This window comes from Sus scrofa, chromosome 3, assembly GCF_054392235.1.
Source record: "Sus scrofa isolate SSC_HxYL_T2T_F1_AM1 chromosome 3, Sscrofa_HxYL_maternal_Yorkshire_Landrace_v2.0, whole genome shotgun sequence".
In the NCBI taxonomy this organism is placed as follows: Eukaryota; Metazoa; Chordata; class Mammalia; order Artiodactyla; family Suidae; genus Sus; species Sus scrofa.
The window spans coordinates 133,245-146,608 of NC_139385.1; the positions used below are offsets into that span (position 1 = coordinate 133,245).

The 13,364-nt window shown below is 58.1% G+C and overlaps 1 long non-coding RNA gene across 2 annotated transcripts; it reads right to left on the bottom strand.

The window, feature by feature from the left end:
• Positions 1-1,215: 1,215 nt before the first annotated feature.
• LOC146404306 (uncharacterized) lies at positions 1,216-13,364 on the bottom strand. Of its 2 annotated transcripts, none has more exons than XR_014839908.1 (3): positions 13,282-13,364; positions 7,210-7,310; positions 1,216-1,336 (listed from the first exon to the last, which is right to left on the bottom strand). It is a non-coding gene; the product is annotated as an uncharacterized LOC146404306 (long non-coding RNA). The 2 variants fall into 2 exon arrangements; XR_014839907.1 differs by lacking the exon at positions 1,216-1,336 and adding an exon at positions 5,957-6,079.

A 13,364-nucleotide genomic window follows, 5' to 3' on the forward strand; every position in this document is an offset into this window, starting at 1 on the left:
CTCCCACTCGGTCCCATCAGCGACGATACAAACCCTACCCGCCATCCTCCATCCACACAGTCAGCGCTGCTCTCCAGGCGTAATTAAAGAAAAACGAGCCGTTGCTGGGAACGTTACAGGACATGACAATTGCTGCCCTCTCTGCCCGAAGCTGTAACCATGATGGATGACCCACTGTTGGGTTATTGTGAAAGATGGACCAGCTTATGAATTTCAACAAAACCTAAAATATCACCAGTGAGTGCGGTCCGCTTAATGGTTCATAAACCAGCTGCTTGATTGCTGACACAAAAGGTCTAGAAGGAGGGCCTGGTCTGTCCCAGCAAAGCTTGGACTGAAAATGAGGATTTTCTCAGGAGCCTTTATTTCTCTCTTTCTCTCTCTCTCTCTTTTTTTTTTTTTTTTTTTTTTTTTTTTTTGTCTTTTTGCCTTTTCTAGGGCCGCTCCCACGGCATATGGAGGTTCCCATCTAATCGGAGCTGTAGCCGCCAGCCTACTCCAGAGCCACAGCAACATGGGATCTAAGCCGCGTCTGCCATCTACACCACAGCTCACAGCAACGCCGGATCCTTAACCCACTGAGCAAGACCAGAGATCAAACCTACAACCTCATGGCTCCTAGTCGGATTCGTTAACCACTGCGCCACGATGGGAACTCCAGGTGCTGGGAATTGACAGCAGCACCTGGGTGCAGGCTGGACGTGGCTTCCACCCTAAGCCTGTTCACATGGTGCTCCGTGCAGTGCTGAGGACAGCGGTTAGCACTGCATGGGCCTGCAGTGCACCTGCCATGTGACCTGGGGCGGTCACCTCCCTCCCGCCTCCAGACCTGGGGTGACACCACCCAGAGGGCAGGAAGCCAAGGTCAGGGTGAAGCGCCTCCAGGACGCAGCCCAAGGGCAGGTAGCCACTGCTCGCCACCCTCTCCCGGGTTCCTCTGAAGACCTCGGCCTCTCTGTCTGCTTCTGCTCATGTCTCAGCACGCCAGGCAGTCCGGAAGCTGGCATGGAGGGCGTGGTCTTGCCTAGTGACAAGTGACAAGATCAGAAAGGAAAGACTTTACCTTCACGGGTGGGGGAGGGGCGCCGTGGTGAGAGGTGGACGTAGAGCCAGAGCCGATGCAGTGGGTTTCCCAGGACCCGGGCAAGCTGCCTCCTGACCATGGTCAGAGTGATGGGTTCTTCTCTGACAAGCAGCCTGAGGACCGAGGGCCGTCATGGAAACTGGGCCAGGGCACAGGATGCTGACAAAGACTCTGTGTTTCTGCAGGAGCAGCTGCCTTGGAATAATCACAGATGTGGCCAGTCCTGCTTGTCACTCCCTTAGTTAGGTTCAGCTGCATAAACAGAAACCCAAAATAACAGGGGCTAAAACAAGACACAAGTGCATTTTATTTCACATAAAGGAAGCACAGAGGCTGGCGTTCCCAGAGCGCATGAAATTCACGCTGGGGTCTCTTGTGACGGGAAATCCTTCTACCCCACTGCTCACGGCTTCCGTTCCCCGTCCTAAAGTGGCTGCTGGAGCTCCAGCCTTCACGTCTGGCTGCTCCCCAGCTTGCAAGGAGGCTTCAGCTCTCAGGCGCCACTCCAGCTAACACATCTTCATCTCTAACTTGCCTGCCCAGCTCCACTGGCTGCATCAGAGTCTGGGAAGTGTATCAATAGTCCAGATGACCACGCGCCCACCTAAGAGTCAGGCAGCCCCTCCTAGATCACACACTTTCCTCTAATAAATCAGTAAATGTATTTCCCTGAACTCTGAGGGCCACTCTAGCAGATTTGTGTGTGTGTGTGTGTGTCTTTTTTTTAGGGCTGCACATGTGAAAGTTGCATATGAAGTTCCCAGGCTAGGGGTCGAACCGGAGGCGTAGCCATCAGCCTACACCACAGCCACAGCAGTGCCAGATCCTGGCCACATCTTCGACCTGCACCACAGCTCATGGCAATCCAGGATCCTTAACCTGTTGCAGCGGCTGTCAGCAGCCCAAGGCCAGAGTGTATCAGCTCTGGTGGCAGCCCTATGGCCCGTGTACCAGCTCCAGCAGCTCTTTCACACAGTGAGAAACCAAGCGAGCACTCGGAGAGTTGGAGAACTCAGGTTTATTACGCCGGCGGGCTCAGAGGAGAGCCCCGAAGAGGGGTTTCGCAAGGCTTTTATGGGCTCGTTCTTCCGGGTCCGTGCTTGGAGGACCAGAGTGAGAACTGGCAAAGTAATAGATGCAGAAACGAGTTTGCAGAAGCAGATGTGGGGGGGGGGGGTGGTTGGGGCAGTTGGCTAGACTTTGCTTAGTCGTCATGGCCCGGGTCTCTCCTTTCCACCTTTTTATGGGGACATTTTCTCCTACAAACCCACTGACCGAGGCCAGGGGTCAAACCTGCATCTTCGTGGATACTAGTCAGGTTCATTACTGCTGCACCACAACAGAAACCCCTCTAGCATATTCTTTTCTCTGTCCATTTGGGTTTTGGTTTGTTTTTGGTTTTGTTTTTTTTTTTGGTTGCAGCACATAGCAGCTGGATGTGGGATTTCAGTTCCCAGACCAGGGATTGAATTTAGGCCGCAGTGGTGACAGGGCTGAATCCTCAGCACTAGGTCACCAGGGAACTCTCTCGAGCCGATTCTTGAGCTCAAAGAAGGGGTCAGGGGACCCCAGTGTTATTGCAGGTCGGTCAGAAGCACAGATGACAACCTGGAACTGGGGCCTGCCGGGGGGCCAGCCCGCGGGGCTGAGCGGTCACCCGAGGGGCGTGCGTGTATGAGTGTGAGCAGGGCTTCCTCCTAGACATGGGCTTCGACTAACAGCCTCTGTCACGGGTATTTCTTGCTTTCTTTTGCTTTCTGGGGATGAAAAGTGGAAGCCCCCCGAGGGGACATGGTGCCTGCTCCCTGGGGTGGAGGGGTGGGAAGGAGGGAGTGGGAGCAACCTCAGCCGTGACCCTGGGAGAGGCAGCCGCTCAGACCAGGTGGAAGGTGAGAGCAGAGAGAAGGGGTCCAAGATAGACGTGAGGTAGACAGAGGGCTGGACACAACTCGGGCCGGCCACCTGCTGCAGAGGGAGGCTGCGGGGTGAGGGTTGGGGGTGGCCACCACCCACGGGGAAGGTGGTGCAGGCCATGGGATGCAGGGACCTGGAGTCCGACAAGAGGCTCGGGCTGGGGCTTGGGGTCAGGGGTTGGCGCTCGGACCTGGGGGAGAGCGATGCCAGGACAGACCCCAGACAGTGACGCCCAAGAGGGAAGCCAGCGAAGCCTGGTAAACAAACAAAAACAGGAAAATGCGGTGAACGGGAGCCAGATGGGAGAGTGTTTCAGGAAGGCGTGGGATCCGAGGCCGGGCAGGAAAATTAGAGGGCGACAGGCAGGCCCTGGCCACGCCGTGGCCACGTGGGGGAGCGTGGGGCTGGCGGGCTGGCGGGGGCCACCCCTCACGAGCACAGCCGCCCGCCTGGCCCACATTGTCTTCAATTTCCCTAAACTGAGGACTGTGATTCCACCGGGGCCCCTGGAGGGCCTCCTGCCCTTCTTGTCCACCCCTTGTCTGCTTCCCTTTCCTTTAGAAACAGCCTATGAAATATGAATTTTAATGGCCACGTTCGATCATCAGAGCTGTTCCCTTTCAGCGAAATTCTAAAGTCTGAACAGAACTCCTTCTTGAGTGCAAGCGGGTCTGTCCTGAAGCCCCTCGCGGTCCAGGCGGGGCTGTCAAGGCCCCTGAGTAAATGCACAAGGGACAAAAGGCAGAGCCCAGTGTCCTCATGGATCCTAGTCAGGTTCATTACCACTGAGCCACGACAGGAAGGCCCCTGTGAATTTTGAAAATGTGGCCTTTGCTGAAAAAAAGACTCCTGGGAGTTCCCGTCGTGGCGCAGTGGTTAACGAATCTGACTAGGAACCACGAGGTTGCGGGTTCGCTCCCTGGCCTTGCTCAGTGGGTTAAGGATCCGGCGTTGCCGTGAGCTGTGGTGTATGTCACAGATGCAGCTCGGATCCTGCGTTGCTGTAGCTCTGGTATAGGCTGGCGGCTACAGCTCTGATTCGACCCCTAGCCCGGGAACCTCCATATGCCATGGGAGCGGCCCTAGAAAAGACAAAAAGCTAAAAAAAAACCAACAGACTCCTGAAGTCAGGGCTGCCTCTGTCCTAATGCCCGGGTCGCAGGTGTGTCTGTCCCCTCCGAGGCTCTGGCCACTCCCTTCAGTGTGTTAGGCAGTTGTGCAATTTCCTCATTCTGTGGGTTCCAGCCTGGCTTTTAGTCACACCCACAGGATTGCAGGAGGAAACGGGCCCCTGACTCTACCGATAAGCGTTCCGTTAACGTTGGCTCTGACCTTGGCCAAGTCCAGCACCATTAGCGGCACACACATTCAACCCTCCCTGATGCTGAAAGCAGGAATGGGCAGCCGCTGTGCTTGCTTAACGAGCCATAAAATGAGCAGGTGGGCGATGGCTTCTGGCCATCAAGCCCCTGGTTGGGTGACGGCCAGGACGTGGAGGGAGGGAGGCGTCTTGTCACCCACAACAGCCAGAGGCGCTGGCTTCTCTCAGCAGAATGGACTAAAGGGGAAATATCTATGCACACACCTCATTTTCCGTTTCTTAAACATTATCTGTAATTAGTTTCTCCATCATCATTTTGGGAGGACGTTAACATCGTCAATCTTCATTTCTCTCTCTCTCTCTTTTTTTTTTTTTTTTGTCGTTTTAGGGCTGCACCCACAGCATATAGAGGTTCCCCGGCTCAGGGTCGAGTTGGAGCTCTAGCCACTAGCCTACACCACAGCCACAGCCACACCAGATCTGAGCGGCGTCTGCAACCTACACCACATCTCACAGCAGTGCTGGATCCTTAACCCACTGAGCGATGCCTGGCATGGAACCATGCTGGTCAGGTTCATTAACTGCTGAGCCACAACGGGAACTCCATCTTTTTTTTCTTCTTCTTAGGGCTTCACCTGCGGCATATGGAGGTTCCAGGGCTGGGGGTCGAATCAGAGTTGCAGCTGGGGCCTACGCCACAGCCACGGCAACCCTGGATCCGAGCTGCATCTGCGAGCTACGCTGCGGCTTGAGGAAACGCCGGATCCTTAACCCACTGAGTGAGGCCAGGGATCAAACCCGGGTCCTCATGGAGACTATGATGGGTCCTTAACCTGCTTCCCACAGTGGGAACTCCCTTGCATTTTTCCTGGTTTCTTCAACTGAGTAATTTCCTGGAGGGTCACGAGGATAAAGGCTTTAAGAGTCTTGACTCTCAGAAAGGCTGTGTGGACGGTAGGGTGCACAGGACACAGCAGTGGCCGGTGGGGTGAGAGGAAGAGGCCACACCCCAAGCTCCGGGGTCAGGTGGGCCTCTCCCTTAGGGTGTGACATCTCAGTGTTAGCACCCTTGTGTAGCGCCTCCCCGAGCATGCGGCAAGGGCCCAGGGGTGGGTTCTGAGGGGCAAGTGTGGGGACAGATGGCTCTTCCTCAGCGATCAGGTGGTCACCCCTCTGACCCCGCTCTCTCCCTCCCTCTGGAAAGGCCGCTGCCGTGAGGGAGGAGGAGGCAGAGGCCTGGGACATGGGCTGGGGGCACCCGCAGCACCCCTCCCCCACCCCAGGACAGGCCTCGAGGCTGAGGACACAGCCAGGCCATCGGATCCCCTGACCACAGAGAACAGGCAAAGCCGCATGCCGCTGAACTGTGATGCTGGCCATTGGATGAGTGGAGCCTGCTCTTGGACCCTCTGCGGCTCAGCACCCTGTCCTATCGGATGTCCCACAGCCGCCCTCCCGACCAGAGTCCGCCTGCCCTGCAGCTGCCTGGTGCCCACAGGCCGTGTGGACCCAGGGCCGTGGGCACACCACTTCCCCAGGCCCTGCTTTAGGGAGCAGCCTCTGTCCCGCGAGAGGGTCGTGGGCTCTTTGGGAAAATGACCCTGGGGCTCCCACTCACCCCAAGAGAAGACATGTCCCTGCTGGTCCCCTGGCCACGAGTGGGAGCCCTGGGCCACCGTCCAGGAGACCCTGTCCCTCTTCCTCTGATTCTGGACACAGCCACGCTCCAGGGCTGACGGGCGCCTGGCTCCCTGTGGGCACTGTGGGAATGTTTGTTCAGGTAAGAAGGCGAGAGTGGGCCCGAGGGCTCGTCAAGGGCTCTGGGTGCAGGGCAAGGCCCCATCAGCCCCAGAGGGTCCTCTCCACGGACCCCTGGCCTGGCCAGCGCGGCTGAGAGGGGGTGGGTCGGCGCCATCGGAGGGCTGGCGGGAGGACAGAGCAGATGGCCGTCCTGCTGCTGCTCCTCCTCTGTTCTCTTGCAGGGCCGCCCGTCTGGCTCCCGGCCTGGAGCCAGATGCTGCGTTCTAGATGGGGATGGGAAGGGAGAGGTGGAGTGGGCCCCGGTCAGGGGAGGGCAACCCTTCCGGACGCACAGGGCCCAGCAGACTCGGACCCGCTCAGGGGATTCTAACGTCAGGTGAGGCAGGCCTGCTGCCCCAGCTTTGCTCACCTCCACGCGGCTGCTCCCGGATGGGGGCCGACCCCCAGCCCACTGGGAGGGGGGCAGTGGCCTCGGGACCCTCTCGAGAATCCCTGCTCCGCTGGGCACATGCGCACACATACCAACCCGAATGCATGCACACACAACACACACCAACACCATCACACATGTGTGCACACATCCACACACAGGACTCATGTTCACGCGTGCTCTCAACCACGTGTGTGCACATGCTTTTGTTCTTTGTCCCTTGGCTGCCTCCCAGGAGGGCAAGTCCTCGTTGTCTTTGATGGGACTGAGGGTCCAGCAGGCGAGCTCGCAGGCATTGCCTGGGAAGACCCTGTTTTCAGAGCAGAGAGGTCACAGCCCCGTGGGTGGGCAGTCCTGCTCCCGCTGCCCCCCCACCATCAGGGCCGCAGACTGGGCCCTCTGGCCACCTGGGCCTGTGTTTCAGAGGGGCCAGGACCCGTGGCTGACCCTGGCCTGTGCCTGCCCAGTGGGGCCTCAGTTTACCCACCTGAGCAGCAAGCGGGGGGGCCACCAGCCATGCAGGAGACAACTTGATGCCACATTGCCCAGATCCTGGCCAGTTTTTCCCACATCCCCGCAGTTTTCCAACAAAGGGGAGCAGGTTCGTGTTAGAAATGTTCTCACCTCTTGCTATTTTTGCAAGAGGCCTGAGCACAATCGTTAAAAATAGAAATAATGAGGGAAGGCAGAAGCTCTGACCTTGAGTCCTGAGGCCAGGACAGGGTTCCCAGCGCCCTCTCCGGCTCCAGATGATAAATGATCATTGTGCCGTGTTTGCCCTTCGCTAATGTATCCTTGGCCTAGAGAGAAAGAGAAAGTTCCTGCTTTTTTTGGCGGGGGGAGTGGAGCTAGAACAGTGCTTCAGGCCTCACTGCTGTGTCTGGCCTTTGGGGGCTTCTCTGCATGGAAGTGCCTAGGGGACCCCATCCCAGGGGCTCTCGGGGCCTTGCACCTCCCGTACTGGCCAGAAGCCAGTGTCCTGCCCAGACTTCTGGGGCTGTGCCAAGAACGAGCCCCACCTCTCTGGCTCCTGAGCAGCCCCTGTCCCCCTGCAAAAGGACTGAGAAACAGGGGACCCTCCAGCTGTGTGTGGGAGGCCGTGTCAGCCGGACACCTGGGCATGGACATCAGACCTGCTGTCCTCCCTGTGTCCATTAGACACAAGGTCTGTTAGCAGTGGGCGGCCCACTGACCTTCCCTCTGAATCAGGAGGACCTCTGGGGGGACCCGGGACCCAGGCCTGGGACGGCCTTCCGGTGCCCACGGCACATGGGTGTGCGCCTGGCCCCAGCCAGGCCCTGGGAGTCTGAGGTTCACGCCCAGCTCTGCACGCAGCCCCCAGAGCGAGCAGGCTGACCCAGAAAACCAACGCTTCTCACACTCGCTTGGAGCCTGGGCGGCTGCTGGCCACCCTCGGCCGGTGACCACCCCCTCGGCCTTGGGTGTTGCTGGAAGGCTCCTGGGTCCTTCGGGTGGAAGGTGTTGCTGGAGGGAGGGCAGGGCGGGCCTTCTGCCCAGAATTCTGGGGAGAAATCCAGAATTTCTGGGGAGGCCACACCATCTGGGGAGGCCACACCATCTGCAGGCAACGCGGGCCTTGAGAGCCTGCGGGAGACACCCAGTCACGGGGGCTCCCCCGTCCTTCCTGCAAAGGGAAGGATGTGGGTCGGGCAGAGGGTCCCAGGACCGCAGGGTGGGATTGCCAGAAGGTCACTGCTGCCTGGCGTTGTGTGGAAACCAATGTTTGTCCAGCCCTGGGCTCCTGCTTCTCCATTTCTCATTAACCCTATTTTTAGTCCAAAGTGCTGAGGCCCCTGAAAACATGGTTAGGCGTGTCACACCTGCCTTCTGTGAGGAGAGGCCAGGCCGAGAGTGAGATGGGGGGCACAGACTGTGACAAAGCCTGGTCCCCAGGGAGGCACCCTGGGTCCCCTCCCTTCTTGGTTCCCTAAAGCCGGGGGCCGGGGGCTTTCTGAAGAGAACTTGAGGCCCCCACAGCATCTCCAGGGGCACCTTCCTGGCTCCTCTGAGCAAATAAAGACCATTAGTGGGTCAGATGTGAGGGGCAGTGGCCTGGAATGGCTCTACCCAGAGGGCAGATACCTGGCCATGGGGTGGGGAGGGTGGGCTGGAGGCTCGGGTCCCTGCTGTGCTGGCGAGACCAGGGCGCAGAGTGGGCTGGCGTGACTCCCGGGTCTCCTCCCACCCGGGAGCAGGAGACCTGGGCTTGGCTGGTTGGGAGGCTTTCGGGAAGGGTCTGGACGCGTCCGGCTCAGCCCTCTGCCCTTGGCTTTGGATGTTCTTCGTCCTGGGCCCCGCCCTGCCTCGCCCGCCCGGCTGAGGCTTCTGAGCCTTTTTCCGCCTCCTCATCCTGACTGCTGGAGCTGGCCCCGCTCTGGCGGCTCTGAGTTTTCCTTCAGACTGTGGAGAGAGTGACGCCGAAGCTTCAAGGGAGAGTGAAGCCATTGCCTCTCCGAGCCAAAGGCAGTCATTTCCCTAGACCGAAACCAGTCCTTCTTCCAAATTCTGCCGTGTGTGTGTGTGTGTGTGTGTGTGTGTGTGTGTGTGTGGCGGCGGGGGTGGGGGCAGCTAGGGCGGGTCTGAGCCGCAGTCACTGGAGCCACCCCCCCACCCTGAGAAAGGCGCCTGGGAACCAGGCATCTGATGGGAGCAAGCTGAGGACAGGGGGCCTTGCCCTTTACCCCGGGACAAGGGCCTGGGCAGGAGGGCCTCAGACGAGTAAGAACTGCTTCCGCTTGTCTCTGACACCGAGCATGGGGTTTGGCCAGGCGGTCCGTGCAGGTGGCTGCAGAGCACCGTGGGGAGGAGGCAGGTCAGGGGCTTCCGTGGGGCCCGAGTGGACGCCATCCCTGTAAGACTGGCCTGGGCCTGGCTGTGCCCGGGTGTGTGTCGGGGGGCACGGGCGCTGTCCTTGCCACCGCCACTCAGCCGGGAGGGAAACTGAAGAGAGGGACACGCTTGGCCGGGCGTCATCCAGGGGCCCGGCTCAAGGCCTGAGCGGCCGGCTCTGGCCACGTGCAGCCACGCGGTGCCCCGTCCCAGGGCAGCGCACAGCGCTGTCACCATAGCAATGATGCAGAGGTGTGATAAAAGCCATCTGCCACTCGTAAAACATGATGTCGCGTTTCTGCAAGGCCAGAAGCCAGCCTGGGGCTCAGCCAAGAAGCGGCCTATAAAATCCTGAATAATGACCTCAAAGCATACTTTCCGACGTAAAGAACATTCTGGGCAGCTGCTTCCAGCTTCTTTATGTGTGACCTGACTTTTACCACGTTCCCTGCCTGACACTCTCCCCTCAAGCCCTCGCCCTGGGAGCAGTCTTAGAAGCACAGGCCCCTGTCCCTCTGGGTGGCAAGTAGCAGAGCTGAGCTCGTGTGCCCTTTGCCCCTAGACGCCTGGGCAGGCAGGGGCCAGAAGTGCCATCTGCCTTGTGATCTCCAGGTTTCAGGAAGAGGAGCTAAGCTCTGTCCTACACTGTTTCTGCAGTAACGTTGAAACAGCAGGTTTTGTCTGGGTCAGGGGTGAGACCCTAACTCAGGGGGTCCCCCCTGGCAGGGGCTGTGGGAGTCCCCCCTGGTCATGTCCCCCTGGGCAGAGCCTGGGTCTTGACCCCTCCCACCCTGCCCCCGACACCAGAGAAGGTGTGGAGTCTTCACAGGTTGGCAGAGAAGAAAATGGAGATCTCAACAAGGCCTCATTGCTGGAAGCCATCACCCTGGCAACGGGAAGTTGGATGGTGCAATCGGGGTGGACCTGAAGGGGGGGGGCTCAGTGAGCCCCCACAGCAGGTTGCTCCCCCAGGGAGAACCAGACATCCCACCTTGTGGCAGGACAGCATGAGGCTTTTGCTACAGACACAGACATTTGGCTCTGAATAAGAATTTTTGCTATAATTGGTGTTTCCGTGGTGGCTCAGCGGTTAACAAATCCGACTAGGAACCGTGAGGTTGTGGATTCGATCCCTGGCCTTGCTCAGTGGGTTAGGATCCGGCATTGCCATGAGCTGTGGTGTAGGTCGCAGACGAGGCTCAGATCTCGGGCTGCTGTAGCTCTGGCGTAGGCTGGCGGCTACAGCTCCAATTAGATGGGAACCTCCATATGCTGCGGGAGGGGCCCTAGAAAAGGTAGAAAGACCAAAAAAAAAAAAAAAAAGAATTTTTGCTGTAATCTATTCTCCCTTCAATCTTGCATTTCCCTTTAAATATCAAATCTCATTTGTCTGATATCTGCAATTTCATCTCTAATCATTAACACCGGGTCCTTAACCCCCTGAGCGAGGCCAGGGATCGAACCCACAACCTCGTGGTTCCCAGTCGGATTCATTTCTGCTCCACCGCGACGACGGGAGCTCCTGGTGAACAGCTTTTAATTTTACAAAATGCCTCCTGTAAAATGACTCGCCTCCACCCAGGAAAAGACAGAATGGTCTTACTGGGAGCTAAACCTCCTCAGGACGGCTTGGCGACTTTGGCTTTTGACATTTACGGGAGCAGTGGATACCTGTTAATGCGCCTCAATCATTAAAAGGAAAGAGACAACTAAGCAAATAGTAGTGTCTTTGTTACTGCGTCCTCCCTGGGGCCACGCCTCTGGAGGCTTCAGGTGGTCACAGAGCAGCACCCAGATGCTCTCGCAAGCCTCCAGTTTGGATCTGAAGGTGTCTCTGTTGGGACATCCGTGTGTTCACAGGACAGAGCGAGCTTCTGTGCTGGCGGAGAACCGCAGCTGGACGGAGCCAGCAAACAGCACCCAGCCAGCACCCGGACCCACAAGGCTGCACGAGAGCTTCTGGGACGCCCTCGCTGAGTCCATGTCCGCCACCCAGTTGTCCACGGGACGCTCTGCCCAGTGCCTGTCGCCTCCGCCTCCTCCTCCAGCTCGAGGCCACACCACATCCTTAACCCACTGAGTGAGGCCAGGGATCGAACCTGTGTCCTCATGGGTACTAGTCAGATTTGTTACCACTGAGCCACAGCAGAAACTCCCAGTCTTACGGGTTTTAATAGGTGTTATTCTCATTTGTGTTCATCTTTAAATAAGCCTATTTCCCTTTTGGTTTCCTTCATAACCCCCAAATTATATATAGCAGTGTTTTTATTTGTGGTATTAATTTCCAGGCAGAAATACTTTTTTTTTTTTTGCTTTTTAGGGCTGCACTCGCAGCTCATGGAAGTTCCCAGGCTAGGGGTCATACAGCTACTGGCCTATACCACAGCCACAGCCACCCAGATCCGAGCCATGTCTGTGACCTACATCACAGCTCACGGCAACGCCAGATCCTTAACCCACTGCGCAAGGCCAGGGATCGAACCTGTGTCCTCACGGATGCTGGTCAGGTTCATTTCTGCTGAGCCACCACGGTAACTCCTTCCTAATTTCCTGACAATTTTCCTTACGGTCAGTAGATGGTCAGGGTTTTTTTGCTATTCCACATAATAACAGAAAATAATATAAATTATGTATTTGAGCAAGACACAGCAAAGTTTTTGATTGTTTGATTTGCTCATTTTTTGGCTTCTTGATCGGTCTTTTTGCCATTTCTTGGGCCGCTGCCTGGGCATATGGAGGTTCTCAGGCTAGGGGTCGAATCAGAGCTGTAGCTGCCGGCCTGCACCACAGCCACAGCAACGCGGGATCCAAGCCGCATCTGCGACCTACACCCCAGCTCACAGCCACGCCGGATCCTTAACCCACGGAGCAAGGCCATGGATCGAACCCGCAACCTCGTGGTTCCTAGTCAGATTCGTTAACCACTGCGCCACGACGGGAACTCCAATCGGTCGTTTTTAATTAGAACAAAAGGGCTTTATTTCCCAAAATCCCTCAGTCTATGGCTGGGAGGCTCGAGCGTGCACAGGCCAGAGGTCCAGCTAGGAGGTGCTCGATGGGCTGGGGCCAAGTTCGTCCACAGGACACTCTCTGCACTGCGGCTGTCCCTCAGAGTCCCTGTGGCCTTCCTGGCCCTTCTCCTGTGGCGGTGTCTCTCCCACTAGTGGTCAGTTAAATTCCTCCAGCCCAGGCCCACTGCCCCATCAGCCCCAAATCCCAGGCAGGCAGGAAGGATAGGAATGACCACATTCTCTAGTTGCCCCGAAGAGGGGGTAAAACCGCACACCCCGTGGTGCCTGGGCACGCGTGTAGGTGCCCAGTGAAGCCCCAGCCCCCCTCCCTGCTGCCCAGAGACAAGCCCTCCCCCGCCAGCCAAGCTGCCCCCACCCCCAGCTCCCAGAATAGTCTGTGGCCAGGGCTGGCCTGTGGTAAACAGCCCAGGAGCCTCCCTGGTGGGTCTCTGATGAGTAATTCTTAGGAAAACACAGCAAGGGTGTGGGGGTGTGGGCGCTGGAACCTGAGCTGGTGGGCAGGTCCCTCTGGGCCCCCTTCGTCCGCACCAGGCTGGACCCAGCTGGCCAGGCCGTGGAGGGGCAGCAGTAGGGGAGGCGGGCTGGGTGTCCCAGAAGGAGGATGCCTGCTGGCTTCAGGCTCCTCCCCCTCTCCACCCCGGAAAGGAAGGGGTCCTGGGCCCTCCTGGAATGTCCCAGTCATCAGGGCAGCTGACGCCCCACCCCGCGGCTCCTGGGGCACTGCCGCCCTCTGACCCCATCACGCACACCCGTCCCCGGCCCTATCACCACCCAAGCCTCTTCCCCAGCCTGTCCCAGTCGTTGTCTGGGCGCCACCTCACAGGTGACAGTGGATTAAACTCCAGTGTTGATCTCACACCCCTCACTCGACATCTGCAAGCGTGCTCACCTCCCTTCCGCACACAGGCAGCCGCGTCTCTGCTCTCTCTTCTCCAGTCACCACCAGCTGCCCGTATGGCTTGAAAAGACTAA